At 37.5% G+C, this 26,241-nt stretch overlaps 1 protein-coding gene across 2 annotated transcripts in view; it reads left to right on the top strand.

Annotated features, from left to right (window-relative positions):
• Positions 1-18,947: 18,947 nt before the first annotated feature.
• The window catches only part of SNAP25 (synaptosome associated protein 25), a 90,608-nt gene continuing 83,314 nt past the window's right edge, over positions 18,948-26,241 (top strand). The window contains exon 1 of one of the 2 annotated variants that reach the window (XM_020985937.2): positions 18,948-19,157. The gene's annotated coding sequence lies outside the window, so the exon portion shown is untranslated. The remainder of the gene's footprint in view (positions 19,158-26,241) is intronic. The other variant, XM_020985928.2, reaches the window with a different exon arrangement.

Raw genomic sequence — 26,241 nt, 5'->3', positions numbered from 1 at the left:
TGAATCACTCAGTTGGGTCACATTCTGCTTTCCAGACATGTTGATAAATCATGTTCTCAGTGACAAAAGAATTTCAGCCTCTTCATTCTTGACAAAGCCTAGGGCCATAGCACACACCACAGTCCACTAAATCCTAGCTATCCAATAAAATTTCAATCTGAACATGTCCCAGTGTTAAAATAAGGAGGTTATATTAGATAATCTCAAAAGTCTCTTCCAGCTCTAAAATTCTAGGCTTTTATGTTTTAAGATCAGAACATTATCTGGACTACTTTCTAAACAATGTGAATTTGGCAAAATCAAAAGAGATTTTGGCTAAGTTCCTGTTTTCCCTTCCTTTGAAAGATGATTTGCATTTTCCATAAAATTCATTTTCGATGTGTTTCTGATTCTCTGACACTCATTTCAATGCTGCTGAAAGTTATTGGCTAAGGAACCACTTGGACTCCTTTCACAATGTTCTTTATCTAAACTCTGAAGTTACTTTTTGCTTGGAGGAAATTTAATTTCCTATTCAGAAAGCCCTTGTTGGGTTCAAACCACAGAATTTATGCAAATGGTTGTTATTATGGGTGTGTCTATACCTCATTTAGATGCAAAGAATTGCTCTGTGCCATATGGCTCTCCTTTCCTATTTTGAAGTCCTAGGCATCACTACAGTGAGTATATAATTCATTGTTTTGTGAGCAAAATACTCAAAATGATTAGTAATAAACAATAAAACAATAGCACTTTAAAGTTTACAAAGCACTTTACATATATTTTCTAATTCATACACATTTTGGATGGCAGTATTGGATGGAGCATTCTCGGGAATGTTTACGCACTTCCCTGCAGTAGAGGCAACTGACAAAGAAGCATGATTGCCCCAGGGATCCGGGTTTGGGTAACTTTTTACTGCTGACCTTAGGAAGTATTTAGATAGACAGTTTCTAGGGCATAAGAATGACTCTCCCAATTTATCCTAAGAAAGATCTGAGATGCATATGTATACAACTAGTGAACACATTTCCTAACATGACCAAAGCATATCATCAAATAGAACTGTCTCTCCCTAATTTTCTCCTTCCAGATGACCCTTGATGTTCACTTTTATTAGATTTCTTCCAAATTCATGTTTGAAGTATGAATTCCTTCCACAATATGCCTAACAAATAGTCACTCATCCTCCATTCGAAAATCTTTAGTGTCAAGGAGTGATGAATGAAACCAATTTTACCTTTGGTCAGCTCTAATTGTTAGAAAGCGTCCCTTACACAAGGCTAAAATTGGCCTCTCTATAAATTCCAAGCATTCACCCTAGTTTTACCATCTGGACCCAGAGAGAATAAATCTAATAACTCTTGAACATGACAGCCCTTCAGATTCTTGAATTCAGTTATCATATCACTCAAAGTCTTTTGTCTCCTGACTACTTCCTAGTTCTTTTGATGGTTCTTCTTAAGGCATGGCCTTAGACCAGTGGTGTCAGTCAAATAGAAATGGGGGCTACTATTCCATACATAAGGATTCCTACAGGCCATGTATTGATTTAGTTTTAAAATGCAATGTTATATTGTACTTTTATTCACTTTGTTTACTATTTCCCAATTACATTTTAATCTGATTCAAAAAATACTGGAGAATGATATGGCTGCTGATCTCAGACCATTTTATCCATGCCAGTCACTTTACCTTGCCAATGTCTACTTAAAAATGTGTCACCAAAACTGAATACATAGCTCCAGATATGATCTGACAGTGAGATCATCACTTTCCTTTAAAACTGTATTTCTTTTAATGCATTTGGGGTCTTCTGGGGATGAGGGGATGGGGGGAATAAAGTATCATACTGCTTATCAACATTTAGCTTGCTATCCACTACAAAGCCCTAGAATGTTTTCACAAAAAACCATTGTCTTACCATATTTCCCAAGATCTTTATACAATTGATTTTTTAACCCAAGTACTTGACTTTACATTTAGCCCTATTAAATTTCTTCTTGCCATTGTTTCAACCTATTGAGATCTTTTTGGACCTTGACTTGTCATCCAATGCATTATCTTAGTTTGTGGATTCAGAAAATTTGTTATGATTTCCATCTATGCTTTTATACTAGTCATTGATTAAAAAAAATGGTTTAACATAATTTCTGCTGAATAATAGAATGAAATTTAGATAGAGCATACAGTAGGCAAATACTATGTGCCATGTACTGTGCTAAGTCCTGGGAATACAAACATTAGCAACCAAGACAGTCCTTGTCCTCGAGAAGGTTATATTCTAATGAAGGAAGACAACATATAAAAGGGAGCTAGTTTGAGGGAGAAGAGAGGATTCACATATGGTGACATGGTGTGGTGGCAGCAGGACACTTGTGCCAGGCAGGATGAAATCAAAGCTATATCAGATCCTGGCACGCCAGAGGCAGAGTTCAAGATTTCAATCAATGGGAGGAAGATGAGAATGATGGCCAGGAGTACAGGCAGCACAATGTAAAATGGTTGGAAATATTTACCCTGAGTTCCTAAAATTAGCAGAATGGAGAATAGCAGAGTTATTATGAAATTCTACTCCTGATTCAACTCCCTTCACCCATTGGCTTTGCATATGGTATTGAAAGTCCCTAAGAGTTTCAGGTCCTAGAATCTTCACCCATGATGAGACTATGCTTGGGCTGCTGTGGTTAGAATCTCCTATCCAGCCTATAGCATGAGAGGTGCTCTATGATCATGGTAGGAAGAAGAGAACTAATAAATAAGTTTTGTTAATTTGAAACACCTCCACTCAGATTATTTAAATGTATTTTACATTTCTGATGGATCAGGCCTATTTAAAACTAAAAGTCACATACTTAATATTTTAAAAGGTCTTATGGCAGGAGCTTGAATATCGTTATGGATTAAAAATGAAATTAGCTAATGCTTCCTTACATCCCTATAAAAAAGTAAGAAGACAAGTATAAGATTAACTCCATTTCCTGTTGAAAAAGGAAGTGTGAAATAATTCAGGAAGAACTTTGCCTACTGCTAAGGTCTTTACTCACCCAGTTTGACTGTCTGTCTGTCTATCTACCTGTCTGTCTATCTTCTAGCTCTACCTATTTCTGTCACCTCTATCTACATATCTATCTATCCATCTGTCTATCTATCTACATATCTATATCTATCTCTACCCACCTACTGTCATGATATAAATCTGAGGGACAAAGGTTAAAGTTTCTGAGCAAATCAATTTATTAGCAAGGCTAGCACTTGCCAATAAATGGGTCCAAGTCCTTCTCAGCAGGTATGAGGCCATACATCATTGGCAGTTTACACAGTATTCTTACAGTCAATAAAAAGGAACAAATCAAATGATACAATATTGAGTTCCTTTATTCTAACTGGCTAGTGATTGATACAATTCTTTCAGTTAGAACAAAAAAGTAAAATAGACAAGTTAAACAGAGAAGATGAGCTTAGAAGATTTGGAGACAGGAATTTGTATTTGGAACAAGGAATATTATGGGTGGAACATCCTGGTTTGTATGGAACATTCTGCCCACAAGCCCCCTGTCTCAACCTTGTGATGGGCACATCTGGGGAATAAGGAGCTCTGTGATTTGTGCCTCCTAGTTTATCAGAGTACACATGATTTACAAGAAACTTAGCACAAAATGGAGGACAATAATTGATTTGGTTCACAACATGGAGTCCAATTATAATTACACCTTCACACTATATATACATATACATATGAATCTATCTATACCTACCTATATATGTATATATGCATCTATCTGTCTATCTATATTTCTCTACCTGTCTTCATCCATGTATCTTTCTATCTTGACGGTAATATTTTAATTTCATTTTCTAAGGGCTTAAGATCCTTATCCTTACTCCAGTGAACTAATTAGCCAATACTCATATCACGGTCTTACAAGGGAGGAAATTATAGCATTCAAAGGATAAGTGACTTGTGCAAGGCCATATATTCCTTCAATGGCTCAACACAGACTACTATCTTTTCATTCTCATTTGGCAATGTCTGGTAGCCAAAGAAATCTTCCAGATTCATGGAAATGATGGGTTTCTTGAGTGCCTTGTTTTTCAGATGACTAGTAGAGAATCTATAGATACTCAGATTAAGAATTAGATAGACATGAATAGAGAGGCAGACTTGTCAGTGTCATCAAATTACAAGAAGTCCATAGGAGCTCTTGTGGACCTGGTCTCCCACCTGATCTCCTTGGCACTAGCCAAGGTAGGAAAAGTCCATGGCGTAGGGATGTTCACAATAACAAGAGACAGAGAGCTGTTTTGGCTGTACTGAGAAAAAGATCTATTTAGACTAAGCTGTAAATTGTCTCCTTTTTCTGACAGGTTGGATCAAAAATACAGTAAAGAGCTATATCTATATAAGCTTCCTTTTCTATAGCAGCCTTTCCATTCTCCCTCAATATTTTATACTTTTGTTGCTAAAATAAATTAATTTTCTTGAGAAAAATGTACCAAAATCAGCATTCAGCTTGCTGAGTCACTAGTCTTCCACCTGCATTTTAACTGCAGGGATCAGAAATCAGCGCTTGCTAGTGAAGCTCAGAGATTTTGGAGAAAAAGAAAAATATCTTTGCAAGTCCCCAAACACTAGGGTAAGGGATAGCTTTTCTTTATTTATGTATTTCACTGCCACGGAAGCAATCAGTACTTTAGATGGAAATTGTGATATAATTTTGTTTCTCCAATTATTACCAATCCTCTTCCCCAATCCCCTATAGCTCCCATTCATAGTCTCTCTTTATCCTTAAAAGATTTGGAATGCTCATTCTGACTTAAAGGAAAGTATTAGAAAGAAAATTAAATATCATTATATCAAGAGAGAAGAGTTTGGGGAAAACAAAAGGTTCAGAGGATCTGGATCATAGAATCTGGCCAAGTCACCTCATTCTGTCAGGTGAGGAAACAGAAGCTGAGGGAAATTGATTGACTTACCCAAGGTCACACAGTTATCAGAGACAGGACTTGGCTCCAGGCCTTCTTAATCCCACTAATGTGTTTTCCCAGCATAAACATATGCCACTCCTCTCCCACTACCACGAAACAATAACTAATTCCTGTTTCCTCTGACCACAAGACAAGAAAGAGGGGACAGAGTACAGTATCTTTTTATGTAAACATTCACCTAAGCCAGCTCATTGAGCTTCCCCTGATAAACAGGCCAGGATTCCTCCCATACCAATGTTCAACATCTTTTAAGAAGTGAGACAAGTAGTACAAAAAGCCCATGTAGCTAGTTAAGGCTGGGTCCCTCACCATCTGGTCACTGACAGAGGCAGCTGAAACTCTGATCTTCTAGAAGCAGTTAGAGGGGACACTTCCCAACTGGAAAACAAATAAACAAATAAACAATACCTCCCCCCCAATCCTAAATGCCACCAAATGAAATTAAATAAGAGGAGGGCTTTTCTGCCTTAGTTAAATGCAATCAAGCTAGGGAATTCACTGCCACTGAAAATTATTGAGGTTGATACTTTAGCAAGATTCAAAAAGGAATCACACCACCAGAATAGCATCTGCATCTGCATTATTCACATTAGGTCAGAAAGCTAACCCTTCAAATCCCAGTGTCTGGCTCAGCCTCAAATATCCCTGAGAGCATGCTCATGGATGCTCTTCTAAACTCCTCTCTGCTACAAACGTCTGTAGTTCCTTCTACTTTCTCAAATGGCCCCAGGTCTCCCATGATGTCCTCAATCCACTGTCTCCCTGGGAAAGCAGCAAAGTTTCACCTACCCTCCTATAACACTTAGCTACTTACAGTAGATGGGGAATCAAGAACTGTTGGGGTCAAGTACTGCCCCCAAAAAAATCATTTTTAGCCACCCTGAGTTTCAACATTTATTGAGAGTTCCATAGACTAAATCAGAGACCCAAACAAAAATGAAAAAGAAGATACTAATAGCGCCAAGCTACAAGATTAATTGTGAGGACCAAATGGCTTGGTATATACAAAGTACTCTTAAAGTTCAGAAAGTTGAGGTTTACATCTTCCCTCAGATATCTACTGTGTGACCCATTTTCTGGGTCTCAGTTTTCTCATCTGTAAAATGAAGAGATTGGAGTGACTGATTTCTAATTCCCTTCCACCTCTAGCTCTATGATCTTATGAAATCATTTTGCCACCCTCTTTATCCCTTCATTGATATTAACCTTCCCACTTGTCCATGGACTCTATAATCATAGGACCATGGATTCAGATCTAGAAAGGACTTCAGAGGTTGGTCACTGAATCCAATCCTCTCATTTTACAGATGAGGAAAATGAGGCCCCATAGCACTGAAGGTGACTTGCCTAAGGTCACACAGTTCATAAGACATGGAATCAGGATCTTTGAATATCAACTTAATAAGGACTGGGCCTTGACAAAATTGTCAAATATTTGAATTGTCCTTGGTGTGTTTACAGAAACAGGTTCATTAGCTGATGAATAGATAGGACCTGAGTACAGAGAGAAACAATTCTTGACTTTAAAAAAAAAAGTTGATTTAAAACACATATACTTTTATTGAGCTAAAATACAAATTAGTTTCAAAAAAAACTTAGACTAACACAATGTTAGTGTCCAAAGAGACCACAGAAGTCACCTAATATAATCCCCTCATTTTACAGATGAGGAAATTGAGGCTGAGAGGTTAAGGGACTTTATCAAGGTCTTGTAATTACTGGAAGGGTAGGAATTTTTCTGAAAGTATCCAGCTCATCATTTCTTATAGCACAGTAGTATTCTATCACAATCACATACTACAACTTGCTCAGCCATTGGGAATTGATTTTTTTTTCAATTATGGGAACTATAGGGAAATTAATAACATGGGGTGATAGTTATTGCAAACAGTTATCATAAATGCATATTTAGACATGAAGCAGAGTCCAAGGGGAATTTGCGACCTCTTTTCCCATCAGTGTAAAAGTTGTCATAGAAGATTTAATGATTTCAGGAACTGATGAATAAAAAAACAATATAATAATTCACAAGTTGGATTTGGCACAGAGCCTGTATTAGGAAGTAGTATAGTAGGTGACTACACAATTGATATAAATTGAAGGGGTGGTAGGAAGACCCTTTCTCCCCAGTCCTATGTCACATAGCCTGGAGTTAATAAGTCATTCCACTAAGTTAAAAACTGCCCTTGTTATGCACTGTTACTTGAGAGGTAAAAAAATTAAATTAACACCTTAGTATAAATTATCTTATCTTTTCCCCCCTTTGACCCTAAAGGTTTGGGGAAAAAGATAAGTAAAACATTTAACAAAGTCTCACATAATATTTTTGTAAAAAATAAGGAAAGATATAGGTAAGATGAATTCAAATCCTGCCTCAAACACTTACTAGCTGTGTGACCCTGGGCAAATCACATACCCCTGTTTGCCTCAGTTTCCTCATTGGAAAATGAACTAGAGAAGGAAATGGCAACCCACTCCAGTATCTTTGCCAAGAAAACCCCAAATGGGGTCATGAAGAATGGGACATAAGTGAAAAAGAACAACTAGATAGCTTTGGAACTGATAATTCAATAACTGTATCTAAAGAGTAAGTCTAATTGTTCAGTGTTAACTTGCAAGGCGTTCTCTAATGGATTACCTAGGGATCTTTGTTTGGTTCATTTTTTAAAATATATTTTTAGCAATAACTTATATAAAGTCATATGTGGCATGCTTATAAACTGCATACACAACACCATCCTGGGTGGTGGGAGAAAGCTAACATAGTGCATAAAAATCAGTATCCAGAAAGTTCTCTGCAGATTAAACTATCAGGCTAAAACTAATCTGATGAGTTTCAGCAGGGATGGATATAAAGTCTTCCACTTGGGTTCAAATAATCAACTCTTCAATATAAGAGGCAAGTATGTCTGAGTGGCAATTTATTTGAAAAAAGGTATTGGACTTTTAGTGAGCTAGAAGCTCAATATGAGTCAGCAGTGTGATGCTGAAGTCCAAAAGGTTAATTTAAACTTAGAATGTGCTAAGAAAGTGCGTCCAGGGCTGCAGAGGTGACCGATCTACTGTAGTCTCTTCTGATCAGATAATGCCTGGAGCGTTGCATATTCTGGAGAATTTTTGACATCCCACTGAGGTATCAAAAGAAGAGGGGGAGGAAAGGGAAGAATTTGATGGCAGACTAAATGTGAGAAAAGAAAAAACAATGAAGAGTCAAAGATGACCTCCAAATTTTATGTTAAGATGACAGGGAAGGATAGATAAGTATTATTTTAAAAATGTAATATTGTGCAATAGTTATCTTATGATTAAAACTGGTTTTCACAGTCCTTACTTCCCAGATGTCAAATCTCACATCTCACCTTTCACTTTGAATTTCATTCTTTCTTACCTCTATCCCCCCCAAAAAAAATCTAAAAAATAAATTATAGAAAACTTTTTCCCCATCAAAGTTTGATGCAGTTTACCATTCCAGAAGACTAAATAAACAGAATTTCAGAAATGGCAAAATAGCTAGATTTAAAAAGTGGCAATCTACCCAAGCAAGCAGTTCCCATTGGTAACTACATGAAACTAGGCTAATTCTTCTCTTACTTTAAAAGGTTTGGGAATTACTGTAAACAGTCAATTGTACTACACGAGAAAATTCCATCATGTTATCAAGGTAGTTTTAGGTATTAATCAGACTATTTAAAAATAGCTGTCTCGAGACTCTTCACACTAAGTTAACAATTCCTACGAGACACTATGTATAGAATTTCATTTGTGACCAGCAAGATGATACAAATGGCCTTTTGTGGAAGGGAGGAGGGAAAGGGAGGGAGGAGAGAAAAGGGAAGGGAAAGGAAAATGGAAGTGAGAAAAGGAAGGGAAAGGGAAAGGAGAAAGAGAAGGGGAAGGAAAGGGGAAGGGAAAGATTGGACTTCAGAATGGAATTAAAGATAGAGGAAGTTAAGATTTAAAAGGTAGGGGTACCAAGTATAGGGAGGTGATATTACCATTATAATCTACCATGGTCAGACTGTATCTGAAATACTGTGTTCAATTCTTGGTTTTACATTTTAGGAGAAACTGCAGAGAACCCATAAGATGGCAAACAACATGGTGACATTCTCAACTTTATGCCATATGAGAAGTTAAAAGAACTAGCCATGTTCAGCCTATAAAAGAGATGGGGGCAGGGATGATAGCTGCCTTCAAGAATTTGAAAGGTTGTTGCAAGGAAGAAGGAATAAATTTGCTCTATTTTACCTTAGAGGTCAGAATTTAGAGGAATGGTAGAAAGTTACAAAGAGGCAAGTCTATATTTGATGTATAAGAAAATTCTTAAACATTAGAGTTATCCAACACTGGAATGGATAGCCTGGAGATCTGGAAGTTTCTATGATATTGACCATCTTACAACAAAAGATGAAACATCTTTTATCAAGAGAAGAGACTCTGGTTCAAGCACAGATTGGATTAGAGAGGTAGCATGATGTTCTAGGAGTGTGTAGGTAACAGATCACAGTGATTATCTCTCAATCTTTAAAAAAATCCTTTTTATTATTAATTTAACAATCAGCAAACACCAGCATTTCAATATACAAATAATAATAAGTCCCTTGGACTTGGTACTCAACTAGTCTACTACCTTTTTTAGGCATTCATTTCTTTGATGTCTTCTATTTTGCTTACCTGGTAGAATTCTTTGGATTATAGTATTTTGTATTTGGAAACCATATAAGATCCCTACAGGAATACTGATGTAAAAAATGTGAATGAGTGTAGTTATAGTTGTTGTCGTTCAGTCATTTCAGTTGCGTCCTACTCTTCTTGACCCCATTTGGGAGTTTTCTCAGCAAAGATACTGGAGTGGTCTGCCATTTCCTTCTCTAGCTCATTTTATAGATGTGAAACTGAGATAAACAGGGTTAAGTGATTTTCCTAGGGTCACACATCTAGTCAATGTCTGAGGCCAGATTTAAACTCACAAAGTTTTTCTGACTCCAGACCCAACACTCTATCCACTGCACTACCCTTAGGCCATCTGCAAAGGAAGAAAAGCCAACAAAGGAGAAGGGAGTGATGGTCAGAGATGAAGGAAGATCACCATGCGCTTATAGTCCAGTGGGGTTAATGTATGTTCCCATCTAGCTGAAGCTTTGCGCGTTCTTTTTTCAGATGTGCACTTAGCTGATAACAAAATGCATACCTAGGTGTCATGGAGAGTGAAGTTTTCTGGCACTATAAAATCATGTATACCACAAAAGTTAATAATGAAAAGTATCCCTCATGATCATCATCCACTAAAGGGACTATTCCTTTCTAGCAATTAGGATATTTGTGCCCTCCATATAAGGCATGCTACCTTGGTGTGTTAGGTACACATTGACAAATTATTTCTTATCGTTTCTGTTTTGCCCAAAACACTGGATGTGTTATTTGTTAATTTCCAGTTCTGTTAGTACCTATGTTATTTTTAATTAAAGGCAGTTCTTTCTTCTATTACCTTTATCTCATTCCTACAGTTGTGGATGCCTTTCTTAGGTTGGGCATGTAAAGGCTGTTGTCCATTTCCTAAAAGTGCCAGCTATAAAATAGAGAGGGAAAACCATATCATTATGGATTTTCCTCTTCAGTCTAGCTGTACAAATCAAAGTCTGGGCTAAAAGTCCCATCAGATCTATCCTCGTTGACATGGCTTATGGTTGAGACTTTAGCTGACAATTTCAGAAGAGTATAGATGAAAAAGATCTCATTTTATGTAGAAAGAATTTTGTCAACAATAAAGGGATATTTAATTTAAAGCTAATAAAAACAAGTGTCACAGAGCCTTGTTGTTGCTGCTCTTAATAATGAGTATTGGACTTGAAGTCCAACTAGGTTTTGATATCTTCTCAGATACTTACTAGTTTTATGACTACAGATAAGTCACATAACTCCTCCAAACCCCAGTTTCCTAATTTGTAAAATGGGGATAATAACACATGTAGTATCTGCCTCACAAACTTTTGTAAGAACTATATAAATGTGATCTATTATAGTTATTTCATTCTTTTCATCTTCTTTGATGAGGTTTAGATAGAATTAATCTGAAGACAAGCCATTAATCTATTATTCTCACTGATTTATTGATTGACTATACTCAATGTTCTATGCACTATCTGTAGGTAGACTAAACAACTGTTTTTTACAGTTGAATAAGGACATTGGGATGTAAGCTCATCTTCAGGCTCATTGAAAGCATTTTGGGGACAATAGTTCCAGCAGTAGACAGGTCAATAGGGATGGCATGTCCTTTATCCTGTTCCCATGTGGTTTAAATTTCTTCTTTTGTCTCTATATTTTGAAAGCTTTTTCTTCCACTTAATTTGTAAACTCTATTTGCTGTGGTAGCATCTATCATAACCACTGTTCAAAAATATTTGTAGTTCAATACTACATCCTGGAGGTTGTGGGAAACAGTTTGGTCTATAGTGATGAGTAAAGTAAGGATTTTTGGTTATCTGCATTTATAACATGAGGATTTGTTATCTCTTAGTTTATAAAAGACAGTAAGTTTCTGATGTGTAATCATAACCTCATAATTATGTCTTTGGAGATACCTAGTAGATGCTAAATTATTGGAACCTGAAGTTATACATTGCCTATTTTGCCACCACTTCATTAAGTATAACCTTTCTGTAATTTCTCATGATTGTGAACATACAGTCAGTCACTTGACCCATACTTAAAGCCTTCTCAGATTGGTAGGATTTTTCATCATGTTCTGTCATTTCAGTCATGTCTGACTCTTCATGGCCTCATTTGAGGTTTTCTTGGCAAAGTGGTTTGTCATGCTCCTGGTCATTTTACAGATGGGGGAATTTAAAGCAAACAGGCTTAAGTGACTTGCCTAGGGTCACACAGCTGGTAAGTGTCAGAGGCTGAATTTGAACTCAGGAAGATTCATCTTCTTGACTCTAGGTCCAATGTTCTAGTCACTATACCACCTAGTTGCCCTATTGGTAGAATCATTTAATAATGATAGGCAAAGTGGTTCAAGTACTAGATTTGGAATCAAGAAGGCTTGAGTTCAAATTCTGCCTCAGATACTTAAGAGCTGTATGATCCTAGGTAAATCACTTCACCTCTGTCTGCTTGAGTTACCTCATCTGCAAAATGAGGATGATAAAGGTACCTACTTCCCAGGATTGTTGTGAAGATAAAATGAGATAATATTTGTAAAGTGATAAAATTTATAAAATATTTGTAAATATTTGTAAAACATTTGCAACCCTTTAAGTGCTCTATACTGCTAGTTATTATTAACATTATTATAAAAATATAGATTTCTAAAGAGTCTAGAAAGATCCAAAGATTTTGACTGCCATAGAGTCTTAGAACTGAGAAACTGTATACATTATCAAGTCTAGCCCTTTCATTAAACAAAATGAAGAAACTGAGGCCAAAGCTTAAGGAAACCAGAGATTAAGAAACTTGCCTAAGTTCAAGCAATTGGTCATTACCAGAGCTGAGACCAGAACCTAGGTTTCTCAGCTCTCTGTACAATTCAGTTTTGCAGTGGACCATGCTGCTTCTGGTGAGTATACTGCTCAAGAGCCCGTATGTGCATACACACAAACACACATCATACACATAAACACACACACACACACTGATATCTCCATAAATCATATTTATTGTTAGTAAAAAAAATGCTCATTGTATCAAATTTTTTACCATTAGGAAACCATTCAGGGCTATGTAATTTATTCAATTGTTTTCTAATATCCCCCCATGCAGAATTTATTTCTTCTCATCAAGAGACATGGGGATCATGTCTCTTAGCTCCATGTTTAAGATGATGATGTCAGAGAAGAAATTAATGATGTTGTACCCATTATACAGATTATACAGAAACTGAGAAACAGGTTGTGTTTAAGTGCATGGCATCTAAATCTTTTTAGAACTATTTCTACTATACCTTTTAATTAAATAAACCAGCCAGAATCTCTTTAGAAGTAAGGTTGTTATAGACCTAGATGAATTGTCCATGCCACCATAAAGATGAGCTATAGCTGACTGATTTGACTGTCACAGCCAGACTTGCAATAACCCAGACACTGAATACTTAAATACAATCAGGCAATTTGTGTGATTTGCTCAAAACCATAGAATGATTCATTAGTCTAGTTCTCTGCTTGGTCACTACATCTCCCTCTAGCTTATTATGCTTCTCTGATACATTATGCTCTCACATCCATAGTGCCTTTTCCTCAACAAGTTTCTACACATCAGATAAGAAAGATCAGGGAAAGAAATTAGGTTTGTGACAACACAAATTGTTTCTAATGATGGCTTTGATGGCTGGCTGTCTATTGTCAAAGAATCACTTCAGAAAAACTTTCAGTTCACTGTCAAGTAACCAATTTGGTAAACTATTAGTCAGCCTAGCTAGCGGAAACAGCCTCCTTAAGCAGAAACAGCTAAAGACTGCGTTTAAACAAATACAAAGACCTGTCTCCTCCTCTATGCCTGTACCCTACTCTGGTTTCCTTTTATACCTACAAGTGCTGACACAGAATCCCATTGCTGCTCCCAAGGGAATGACTATTAAGTGGCAAAGTGAGATATGATATTCTAGTAGTAAGATCAAAATCACTCTAGTTTAATTTTTGAAATGCCTAACAGACAATTTTCTACAAAATAATGTTACTTATTGTATTATGATAGTTGAGCATACATGGATTGTATCCCTTCAGGGAACAAAATACAAGCTAAATTCATAGGTACCTCTGATTTGATGCTATTGATAACCAGAAAAGCTGCAGATGCTGAATTAGCATCAAGTAAATAACCACCCAGCAAAACAAGTAATTTTCTCACTATTCATAGTGGGCACTTAGGTGGCTCAGTTGATATAGTGCTGGGTCTGGAGTCAGGAAGACCTGAGTTCAAATCCAGCCTTAGACACTAGCTGTGTGATCCTGGGCAAGTCACTTAACCCTGTTTGCCTCAGTTTCCTCATCCACAAAATGATCTGGAGAAGAAAATGGCAAACTTTGCTGAGAAAACCCCAAATGGGGTCACAGCGTGTCGGACACCACTGAACAACAACATAGATGTCACTCAACTTGTTGGATCTTTGTAGAAATTGCTATGTAGCTAAATTGTTTTGAAGCACATTCTCTTTCATCCTCACTTTCTTGTTAGATTAGACCTACATCATTTCATTATATAACCAACCACCTTGGGCACAATGAATATGCCATTTTTTCCAGATGGCAAAGACCATGGTTATGTTTTAAACTCAGACTATAAGAAGATATTAGAGAGACCAGCCAACAAGGTAGAGTAAAAGGAAAACAGTACAGCTCAGTTCTCTACACAATTAGTCCAATAACAATCTAAGGAGGATTCTGGATGAAGAGGTAAATTGGAAATTGAAGGAGAAACTACGATGATCTTTCCAACCCAAGATCACAAATTCAACCTACAGGCAAGTGACCAGGGTGGGAACTATGGAACCAAGGTGGTCTGATATCACAGATTCAGAGTTCTCAATCTTCAGGCTACTGCAGTCCTGGCATACCCAAGAGCCGATCACACGCTCAGCCATCTCCCCTTTCCAGTAGTGCAATGGGACACCCAGAGCTTCTACCTAGGCCAGCCTAGAGCAATCTTAGACTTAGCCACTAGCCCAAGTCAGCAGCCACAAGCCAGAGCATGGACTCAATACCCAGAGCTCTGAGCAAAGCAAGTAGTGTGGGTATGCCCAGAGCTGATCATGGACTCAGTTCTGAGACCAAGCTAACAGTAAGTGGTCACTCAGAGGGGTCAAGAGCCTAAACTCTGAGCCAAGAGATATGAACTAGACATAAACTAGGCCTGGAGGACAGGGACACAGAGATGAATTTAGCCTCAGCCCAGGCCAGAATACTGGACTTGGGAACTGGAGTATGGCTGTGTAGCCCAGAGAAGATCACATGATGAACAACTAAAAAAAAAGATATACTATATTAAACAGGAACTTATTAGGTAACTATTATGTGCAAGGCATGGTGCTGTTTGGGGTAAAAGAACATTAAAAAAATATTCTCCACTTTCAAGGAGCACATAGTCTAATGGAGACTTCATAAATCTCTTAGATTGAGAGGAGGAAGTGAAAATACAAAGAATACATGGTCACTTCCTGAAAGAAACCCCCAAATTAAAATTCCTAGGAATGTCACTGCCAAAATCCTGAGCTTTCTGACCAAAGAAAAAATATTGCAAACTTCCAGAAAGAGTTTAAGGACCAAGGAGCCTTATGTGATGGTCAAGATCACATAAAACTTAGCACTTACTACTCAAAAGAAGCAGCTAGGTGGTACAGTGGATAGAGTACCTGACCTGAAGTCATAAAGACCCGAGTTCAAATCTGCCCTCAGACACTTACTAGCTGTGTGACCCTGGACAAGTCACTTAACCTCTATTTGCCTCAGTTCCTCATCTGTAAAATGGGGGCACACTGGAGAAAGAAATGGCAAACTGCTGTAATATTTTTGCCAAGAAAACCTCATGGACAAGTCCATGGGTTCATAGTCAGACACAACTGAATCACAACAACAACAACTCAAAAGAAACACTGGGCATGGAATATAATATTAGAAAAGGCAAATGATACAAGCTTATGACTAAAAATAATTTATGCAGAAAAGCTGAATAGAATTCTACACGGGATAAATAGATCTTTAATGAAAGAGGTCTTTCAAGCATTCCTAAAGAAAAGACTGGAGCTTAATAGAAACTTTTTAATACAAATACAGGATTAAAGAAAAACATTAAAAAGTAAACATAAGGGAGCAAATGGGGGGGGAGCTTTATAGGGATTAAGTGTTTGTATTGCAATGAGAGAGGGAAATAATATCTGCATTTCCTAAGAATTGTAATGTCATAAAAGGAGTCAAATAAGACAGAGGGCCTTGAAGTAATTTTTGTTGTTTTGATTACCATAAAAGGTGTAAGGAAAGGGAGGGGGAAAGGAAACACTAAAGAAAAAAAGAGGAGGAATGGAGGAGGGTTTATCTCACATAATCTGGGGCACAGGTAAAAATCCATACTAACACGGAAGAAATCAGGGGAATGGGTTTCACAAACACCTCACTTAAAATAGATACAGTGTTAAGTGAGCAGAATCACAAGAATTTATCCTATAGCAACAACACTGTAAAACTGAGCAATTTGAAAAGACTTAAGGACCCTGATTTATGCAATGATCATGATTCCTTAGAACTGATGGTTCTGCTCACCCCTGACAGAGATGTGATTGACTAGATATATGGAGACATATTTTTGACATGGCCAATGTGAGACTATAGTTTACTTGACTATGGTTACTTGTTGCCAAAGTATTGTTTTTATATGGGGGTGGCTGGGAGGGAGAAAGGACATCTGCTTGTTAATTGAAAATAATTGTAAAAGTAGATGCTATGCAACAAGCTTTCAATTGCACATTAAAACCTAAGAGAAGCAATCTTTGTCTAAAGACTAGACCTGTGATATACGTGGCAGACAATCAATATTTCTCAATTCAGGCTGTGCTATCTTTCTTGAGACAGGATGCAAAATCTCTCCTGTTGGCATCATGTTGGTCAAAAGTACTTGGTAAAATAATTAATAAAAGATGCTGTCACCACTATGAGGGCTGCTGGTGGTACCTGTGACTTAGTTAATCGATTTGAAATTTTGTTCTGGCTCATTTTTCCCCCAAAGATGTCATTGGGGTACAGCAGCATCTAAATATTAAGCTTTAGCAAGTCAGTTCTTTCAAGGCAAATCTTGCACAATTTTTGCTTGCAGAATGAGCCTCTATCATTGACGCATTACCTATTCTGCTTTTTCCACTCTGGAAAATCCCCCACCTCCTCTATTCCTTCACAAACCTTTCTGATTGAATTTCTCCCATTCAGATGGTCTCACTCAGAAAATTTTTTTCATCACTGCAGAGCTGCCTTCAAACCTTGTATGCTGCCTTTTTTTTTTCTTAGTGGCATTTTGGCAAAAGGAAGCCCAAGTCTCTGCATAAAGCATCTTGCAGTGTTTGTGTCTGTCACCCCTTAAAGATTCCAAACTGTTTTGTTATGAACAACCCAAAAAAAACCCCAGTATTTTGTTGGTAAGTAGGCCTTTATAGCTATTATAGCTTTTTATTATGACCTTTCAGGGATTTAAAATGTTTTATTTGGGCATGAGTATGCAAAAAAAAAAGTTATCTAAAGACAACAACCTGTCCAGCTTTGTGTATCCAACATTAAACATAACATTAATGATTACTGAGTATTGTGATATCACATTTTCCAAACCTACCATTTGGTCCAGTGATGTTAACTAACAAGGTTTAAGGAGTACAAATTCCAGATATTTCCAGTAGAAACAGCTTAGATTAAATTCTTATGGACCCGATCCCTTCTGAATTCATTTTCTTTACTTTATTGTCTTTCTTTCCAGGGTCTCTCTCCCTCTCTCTCCCTCCCTTTGGAGACTGTAATAAGGAATAAAAATATTGTTCTGATTTTACCCTTAGAGAGCAAGATGGGTGGAGAATTCTCCCAGGACCATAAACTCTGAACGGATTCTCCTGAGCTAGATGGGAATCTTTCCTTTTTCTCCTCTGGGGAGGGAGTCGTGAAGTTTTGATACTTCAAGGTACAATGCCAGATCACGTCCCTCCCCTAGGAGTACTCTGCAGGGCTGGATTTAAGACGTAGCTCTACCGCCCGGCCCTGCCCGGCCCCTCCCCACCTCCCACACCTACCACCTACTCACCATCCTCCTCGGAAAACCCGGACTAACTTTCCATAACAACTGCGAAACAGTCATAAGATGCTCCTACCCCAAGCCGATTTACATAACCTACAGCCAGCTGTGGGCTGCTTTGGCACAACTAGACAGTCATTTAGTGTTTGTTTTCTCACGAGTAAGAAAGTAGATAGATTAACACTTTCTTAGTCTAAAACAATATTTGAGCAAGGGAAGTGCCCTTTACCAGTCACAAATGATAACCAAAGTATTTTGTTTCAGAAATGAATGAACCACTAGGATTTTGTCACGGCCAATCCTCCTAAGCACCTCCCTCCTCCGGAAGTCTGGATTGTTCTATAAGCCATATACATACAGAAATGTAGAGTAAATCAAAAACTGGCTTACGAAAGCAACCAGCCAAAACATTCTCTCTTCTTCTCTGGGAATGGGGTCGCCGTATGGGGGGGAAGGAGCACAAGGGGGTGTGTATGGATGTGGAGCAGTAACAAGAAAGGAACAAAAGAACATTTAAATCCCAGACGAGGTATTTCTTTCTAGCTCCCATACTAAACTTTAAATACAACCATGCAACAAGATTCTATCATTCGCAATCAATAAAGACTAGCTTCAATTCTAAAAGCAACCATACCCACGTCTCCAACTTCCAAAATAAACTCATTTGCTTCCTTATTATGGTTGTTTCTCTGACGTATTGTAAAATAATTGTGTTTTCTGAACGTAATTAATGTAATTCCCATATCTAAGGGGCTGCTCTAATAAAGAGAAAGAAGAAATCACACATAAAAATAGCAGCCCACGTAGACTGGCCATATATGGAGCAAGAAAGACTTCAGAGGGATGCCCCTTCAGACCCTCCCCTTTGGCAAAAACAAATCGCTGCTGCATTATCCTCCCTCCTCGCACCCTCCCCCCTCCGTGACTCAACCAAAGCGTCAACTCGCGGGGGGGGGGGGGAGAGACAAAAGACAGAGAGACAGACAAAAATTGCCCCAACAGCCCCGTTATTTCCACGCCATCAGGATGGTATAATTGAATTACGAGAACCATCTTCGTTCAGTTATTTACTTATTTCTAAGAGATTAAAATTACAAAGGATTGCAGCAAGGTGCAGTAGCAGCTGAGTCAAGCTATCAGCATCTCTCAGCTCCTCCCCCTCCTTTTCTCCCTCCTCACTTCCTCCTTCTCTCCTCCCCTCGATGAGATGTCTATTAAAAGCTGCTGACGTCAAAAAGGACGGCCATCTTTGATGAGGGCAGAGCTCCCATTGCATTCAAGAAGAAACCTCGGGGAGGTCAGGAGCAAACCGTTCCGTCCTTCCCTCTCTGCAGCGGCAGCAGCAGCCTCTTCAGAGATCGCCTATAGACTCGAAACCTGCTTAGGTTCCGACAACACTGTCCCTTGAAGTTCTCTCTACAGAAGCCAAGGTAAGCTACCTTCTCCCTCAGCCATGTGTCTGTGTGCCTACACAAACAGAAGGGATACGGATGAATGTTGCTGTGTATACAAAATAGGTTTGTGCGAATACAAGTGTTTATTTATACAGGTTAAGGTATTATATAAGTATCTCTATATACTCGCTATATACACTTAAAGTAGCTTCTTGGTGAGCAGAATGATGGGGGGGGGAAGACAGAGAGAAAGAGAAAGAGAGAGAGAGAACGAGAACGAACTGCAGATAGACCCAGGTAAGAAAGAACAAGCAGAAGAGACTTATTCTTTTAAAATTGTTATTGGGACAGGCATTCTTTATTCCTTTTCTGTCATTTTGCGGTGCATACTTCGGGGCTCATGTTGCTCATTTTTCTTTACAGAAATAAGCATCATTGTAAGATTATTGTGATCACTATATTTGAAGAAGATACGTTCTTCTCCCATAGATTTTTAAGTAGGAGGTAGGGTGCATGGTGGGGACTGGGGAAAGAAGGGGAAAAGGAGGGTGAGGAGAGTTCCCACCCAGATGAAAAAGAAGCAGTTACTGCAGCAACAGCAACCTCCATGCCCGAGGAGTTTGATTTATGCTGTCTGTTCTACGTAAACTACAGGGTGGTGCGGATTTGAGGTCGTTCTGGCTAGATTTTTTGCTCCTGGGACGGCAGGAATGGTCTTTCTACTGGTTCTGCGGAGCACCGATGGCCCAGGACCATGGAGAGTGACGCTGAGAGACTGCGCCTGATGCAGTCGACCTTTCAGCACCAGGGACAGTAACCCAGACTGCTGGGTTGCTGCTGCATCTACCTGGTGCAGAATGAATGTGTCTCGTTTAAGACACAGACACACTTAAGTCCTTGACTGGAATACCAGTCCTAGAAAGAGCTGCAGATCTCTCAATAACCTTTAAAATATCCTTAAAAAGAACCATAATAGATAAAATCCTGCCAACTTCCTGCTACTTCTTATTTGACGGTTCTCCCCACTCACTAGAATTTCTATTCTTTTTTTGTTTTATTAAAAATTAATTTACTTGTGGAAATAATTTTCCTGACCCTTCCCTCCCCTTATGGAATTTTTTAAAATGTGTGTTGATATTTTACACCAAATAATAATCTCTTTTAAATAGGGACTTAACTAGAAGGTGTGAAGATCTATGGTATATTAGTGTATGGGGGGGGGGGGGTTGTCGTTTAGCAGCTCTGGAAAATATATGTTCCTAGGGATCTGCTGTTATTTAGCTCCTATTTTAAGAGATTTTGAGTCTGAACATACATATGTGTATATATGTATGTGTGTGCATGTATATATGTATATGTACATATATGTACACATATGGAGGGAAGGAGAAAAGAAGAGAGATTAACTAAAATGTATCATAGGTAAACAAAGTAAAATCAACTTTAAGATTGAATCCCCTGTTCCCTTTGATCCCCCCTTCTTCTCAGAGGTGAACCACTATCATATTTCTCTCTCTCTCTCTCTCTCTCTCTCTCTCTCTCTCTCTCTCTCTCTCTCTCTTTCTCTCTCTCTCTCTCTCTCTCTCTCTCACACACACACACACACACACACACACACATACCTACATACAAATATTTTAAAATTTATCCCTAAAGTTTTTCAGGTTACCAACATAGTGTATATGGAATTCATTACTTTAACTTTGTGTTCAGATCACAAAGCAAACATAAGCATTTCTGAAAGAATGTGCTAATTCCTACTTTAAGCTGATAGCTTACAAACAATGACCTTCTAGTTTTGACAGAATAGACTGTTGAATTCTCACAGGATCCTAATGGGGTCTTCATTACCACTTCAGTGGGAAAATTGTAGTGGTTCTACTGAAACTGGACACCCTCCTAAAAATCTGCTGCAGTTTGTTATAGCATTGCCGAATTCTGCTGAGGTTGTAATGAAGACCAAACATTTCACTGGACAAAATTATTTAACCATTTAGAATCATTCAAAAAAGTCATCATATACTTCTGATATAAAATGATTGAAAGTTAAAATTTACTGGTTTTTGACAAATAACAGTGAAAACACAGAAATGTGCACCCAAGCAGATATATGATGCATGAACAGAAATCCCACCATTAGTACCCCCTAATTTCTCAAAATAAAAGATGTTTATCAGACAACCATAACAGTGTGATAGTTTCTATATCATGTTTGTTAAAATGGGAGTGAATCCTTAGCCTTTTCCCTGGATCTTTTCCTTTTAGTCGTGTGTGTGTGTGTGTGTGTGTGTGTGTGTATAAAATTATTTGATTATTTTGTCCAAAAACAAGTAACAATTTAAAAAGTAACTTTATATCCTTTAGGCAAATAAACAACCATATTTGTGGTGGAGGGTGGTTAGAAGGAAAGATGGGCAAGAGTCTTTTAAGATATGCTTTGACTTCATAGGAATGCTGCCCTGCTGCACATCCAGACAGCCCTCTGCGTAGTTCGTCAAAAGAAAACCACCAGAGCTGCCAGATTTCTGTGCTTGGGCATTAGCAATTACTGCTGTTTTTGTTCCTTGCTAGTGGGGGGAGCGAGGAGGAGGGGAATCTGCAGTGAAGCTAGTGGGGGGGGAATAAAAGGCTAGAAAAAGTGTTTGATTTTAGGGAGAATTGCATAATATCCTCCTGGGCAATTTTTTTTAATGACTAGATTATGAATTTAACATTTACTTGTTCAGAGGCTTCTTCAAAAGCATTCCTAAAAATAACAAATTTTTGAAGCCTGGACAGTCAAGTCAGGAGAAACACATGCAGATATGTTCAAGGACAAACATACGAAAAATGTTATAGTTCTTCCTACGGGACCTGTTTATAGGCTCATTAAGACTGCCTACATTGATGTCTTAAGGTTTGGCTCATAAAACAATATACAAATTTGATTAAGTCCTCAAGTCCAAATTTCTCTAAGGAATACAAGTAATTGTTTTTATTTTATTTAAACAAAAAGTCCATAATGTTCTATAATAGGAATAGTAGCTTCATGGAAATTTGTGGTCCTGTTAAATGGCCTTGAATGTTTATTACCTTCAACCTAGAGTTGGAGGTCTCTTCTGGTTCAGTTTCTCCACAAAAAACATAGGGTTTTGTAATGTTAAAAAATGGGAGTCAGCCTTCAAATAAGTGTGATGATTTGGAAGCAACAGAATAATGAAGAAGGAAGAGTTAAACGTATTGTTCAGATTATACAGGTTGAAGAAACATCTTATTTTTCAAGTTATGGAAAATGATTTTCAATTCTCTAATGGCAATAAAGGTAAGAAAATGTTTTTCAGCTTCAATCATAGGTAAATTCATTTTATCACCCTTCCATACACTAGATCTGATTTTATTTAATCAATATTTATAGAACAACTATTTACAGAACACTCTGCTAGGCACTATGGGAAATATAAAGTGATATAAAATGTGATTCCTTCCCTCCAGGAATGCGTCATCTAAAATTAAATGATAAAGAAATGGGTTAAATGATAAGAAACTAATAGAAAAAAATGACAAAGATACTATATGATTAAATGTCAAATAAATGAGACTGACAATTCTACAAGTTCAGAGAATATAAGGCTTTGTAAATGGAGAAGGAATTTAATTGGCATTTGAACAATGGTTGTGATTTGAATAAATAGAAAAAAATGCCATGTTAGGGCAGGAGGCACAAAAGGAGAAGAACAAATTGAGGAGAGGTATGGAGGTAGAAAAGCCCCTGGCATATTAGGGGACAGTAAGTAGACCAGTTTAGCTGGACTTGAGGGCTTTTAATAGTTAACATAACTTATAGTACTTAAGGTTTTGCAAAGCACTTTGCATATATTAACTATTTTGGTCCTCACAAAAACAATTTGAAGCAAATACTAAAGTTATTAGTATCATCCACTTATAGATGAAGGATACTGAGGTTCGGAGAGGCTGCTTGACTTACCCACAGTCACACAACTAGTTGGTTTTTGAGTTAGTATTTGCCCATCTTTTCCTGACTTCTATGTCTAGTGCTCTTTCTTCTATACCACACTGCCTCTCAATAGAGGGAAACAGGAGAAGGTAAGACTGGAAAGGTTGAGTAAAAGGATTTTCGAGTTGGAAGAATCATTATACATAGGTGGTAGTGAAATTGTGGGAAGTTTTGAATGATAGGTCAAATAGTTTGGACTTTATCCTATAAGCAATGGGGAGCCAAAGATTTTTGAGCAAGGGAGGGATTCAATAAAAGTGACATAATTCATAAGTATATCTAGAAATTATTGATTAAGAACAAATTGAAGTTGCCCCTTTCTAGCAGTAGAAGGCAACAAATTAATTAAATTTAAATTTAAATTGATTACAACTTGAAGCATGTGTGTGATAAAAGAATGTATCTGAGGAGAGGAAGCAGAATTACTTTCCACCTAAGACAATATTCAAGGTCACACCAGAGAAGACACACACACACACACACACACACACACACACACACACACACACACACATACACATACATATACAGAAGCTCATCTCAGATATTTATTGTAAGTTTCAATTTTCCATTATCAAAGAGAGTGAATAGTCAAATTTAATACTTTTCAAAAAGGCAGAACTCTGATGGGAAATCACCAGATTTCCCATGAATTCTTACATAATCAGCACTATCCAGAATACTCACCCATGACCTTTTTGCATTCCCTGAGTACATGGTCAGATATCTAAGTATTCTGGACAGCTGAATTAAAGGGAAAAAAATTGTTCATTTACTACTCATTTTAGGGCAACATAAAAAAAAAAAACATTATAACCCAAATGGCAGAGGATAAAGATTCTATAGTATTTGAATTGTGGAAAGAAGAAAAGCTGGACAACATACCATTCTTTTTTCCCTACTTTTTACTTCTTTATCTTGTTCAATTCCTTGGCAGCCTTCCCAAATATCCAGCTGTTTTGTTTGGGGCATAATCATGTGACTATAACAATCTAGCTTAAAACAAATAACACCACAGTACTGCAGATATCAAATAGAGCCAGGATGGCATATAGGAAGAGGTGACAGTCACCAAGATAAATGTCATTGCTGTTTGGAGAAGGAGAAGCTAGAAGAATGGCATCTTCAGGGAGAGTTCTTGTTCATTCTAGAGAAAAACATCATGCAGGAAAGACTAACACGTAAGATCATGCTGTGAACTCTAAACTAGGGAATTGATGAGGAGCAATTTCTGACGCTTCATATATAGATGAACAAGATTATCAGTGTACTCTTGATTGTGGTACATGGAATCCAGTGGAGATCCTGAGTAGTAGATAAGGTGAAGGACAAGATTTGGCATCACCTTCTTCAAGAAATCAGGCCATAACGTCTAAAGGAAGTAAACTAAAGGACATACAAGAGAAATGACCCTTACTCTAGGGGGTTAAAGATTGTGATTTGCAGAACCATTTATAAATAACTGATGTTATTGCATAATACTTTTCCCTCCTAAAGGTTTCTCAAATAGCCACAACTGCCCACCCCAAAAAAACAGTAATATGATGTCAATGTGATATCATAGAAAGATCACTGGATTCAGAGCCATACAGAGTGGGTTCACATCTGGCTCCATTACTTATTGTCTATGAGGTCTGAAGCAAGTTAGTTTACCTCTATGGGCCCCTGATTTCCAAGGTCCCTAAAATATGTAATCCTTATATTTCTACATTACCTTTTATATAAGGCACTTGAAGCTCTTCACTCAATAAAGAAATTATACAAAGTACTACATGATTAACTACATGATTAATAAGCAAGCAGTACAGATAATCTGTTTTAAGAGTTCAAAGGAGTAACATCACAATATGTCTCTATGAGAGAAGTACATATGAAAATATTATTCCCTATTTTTAGAGCACATAGCTGGTACAGAGAGTGCAAAAGTGATTTGTGCAGTGTTATTCAGCAAGTTATGGAAATAGAGGCAGTATAGTATGATGGAAAGAGGGCAAGACTGAGATTCAGGAAAACTCAGATATAATCTTGATTCTGCCACAAATGATCAGTCTGACTTTGTTTGGATCATGTGCTTTATTTCTCTGGGCCTCAGTTTCCTCATCAGCAACATGAGAAAATTGGACTGAACAATAGCAAAGCTATTTTCCAGCTCTATCATTCTATGAAATAGAATGTCTCCAAATATGACTGTCTCCAAGTCCAGTGGTAGCAAGACTTCAGGTGTCACTTTTTCAATTACATTTTAGTAATTGAGCTGGCAATCATTCTTGAATGGAAGCCTAAGATTAGAAAACAAACTACATTCCTACCCTTAATGTATTCTAATTCATGTAGAAATTCCTTTTAAAGCCATTTTTTAGCATTTCTCTTTACAGCCTTTCAATTCAATGTAATTCAACAAATATTTATGAAGTTCTTACCATGTGCAGAACACTGTTTTGAGTATTCCTTACCCTTGACATTTTGTCAACTCATATTTATGAGTTTATAGTAGTTTTTATATTTTTTGCCCTCTTTCTAAAGCCAATCTTAATTTACTTTTGCAAGTCTCTGATTAATACAGACTCTTCACTATAGTATCACAGAATCGGAAGGCAGCTCAGAGGACATCTAGGCCAATCCCTATTTGAGCAAAAATCTCCTCCCCACCATATCTAACAAGCTGTCATGCAGCCAGCCTTGTTTTGAAGTCTATCAATAAGGAAATTTTCACAAACTCCTATTCTGTCATTCTTAGAAGCTGTTATCAAATTCTTTCTTTGACATCATTTTATTCCTTCTAATTATATTTTTTCTCTCCTCTTTTTCTTGTGCCATGTAGAAAATGGTAGCTAGAATATTCCCAGACATATAGAAGGTGATTATTAAATGCATGATAAATGAATGAATGAATCTCTACCTTCTCCACTTAAATATCAACATTTCCAGATTGCCTGACTGACATAATATTGGAAACTTTCTCAGGAACCTATGAAATCAAGGAGGATCAGAGATGAACTAATATTTCAAAAAAGGACCTTGGCCAAGGAGAAAGGGACAAAACTCTCTAGTTTTTCAGATTTCTATGTCTATAACCAGCTACACTTAAAATTCCTGATGATCCTTTCAGAGACAAACAAGGAAGCG

Source organism: Phascolarctos cinereus, unplaced genomic scaffold (assembly GCF_003287225.1).
Source record: "Phascolarctos cinereus isolate Bilbo 61053 unplaced genomic scaffold, phaCin_HiC Scaffold_2;HRSCAF=192, whole genome shotgun sequence".
Lineage (NCBI taxonomy): Eukaryota > Metazoa > Chordata > Mammalia > Diprotodontia > Phascolarctidae > Phascolarctos > Phascolarctos cinereus.
The sequence above is the reverse complement of the archived record's forward strand: the minus strand, read 5'-3'. Positions and strand labels throughout refer to the sequence as shown.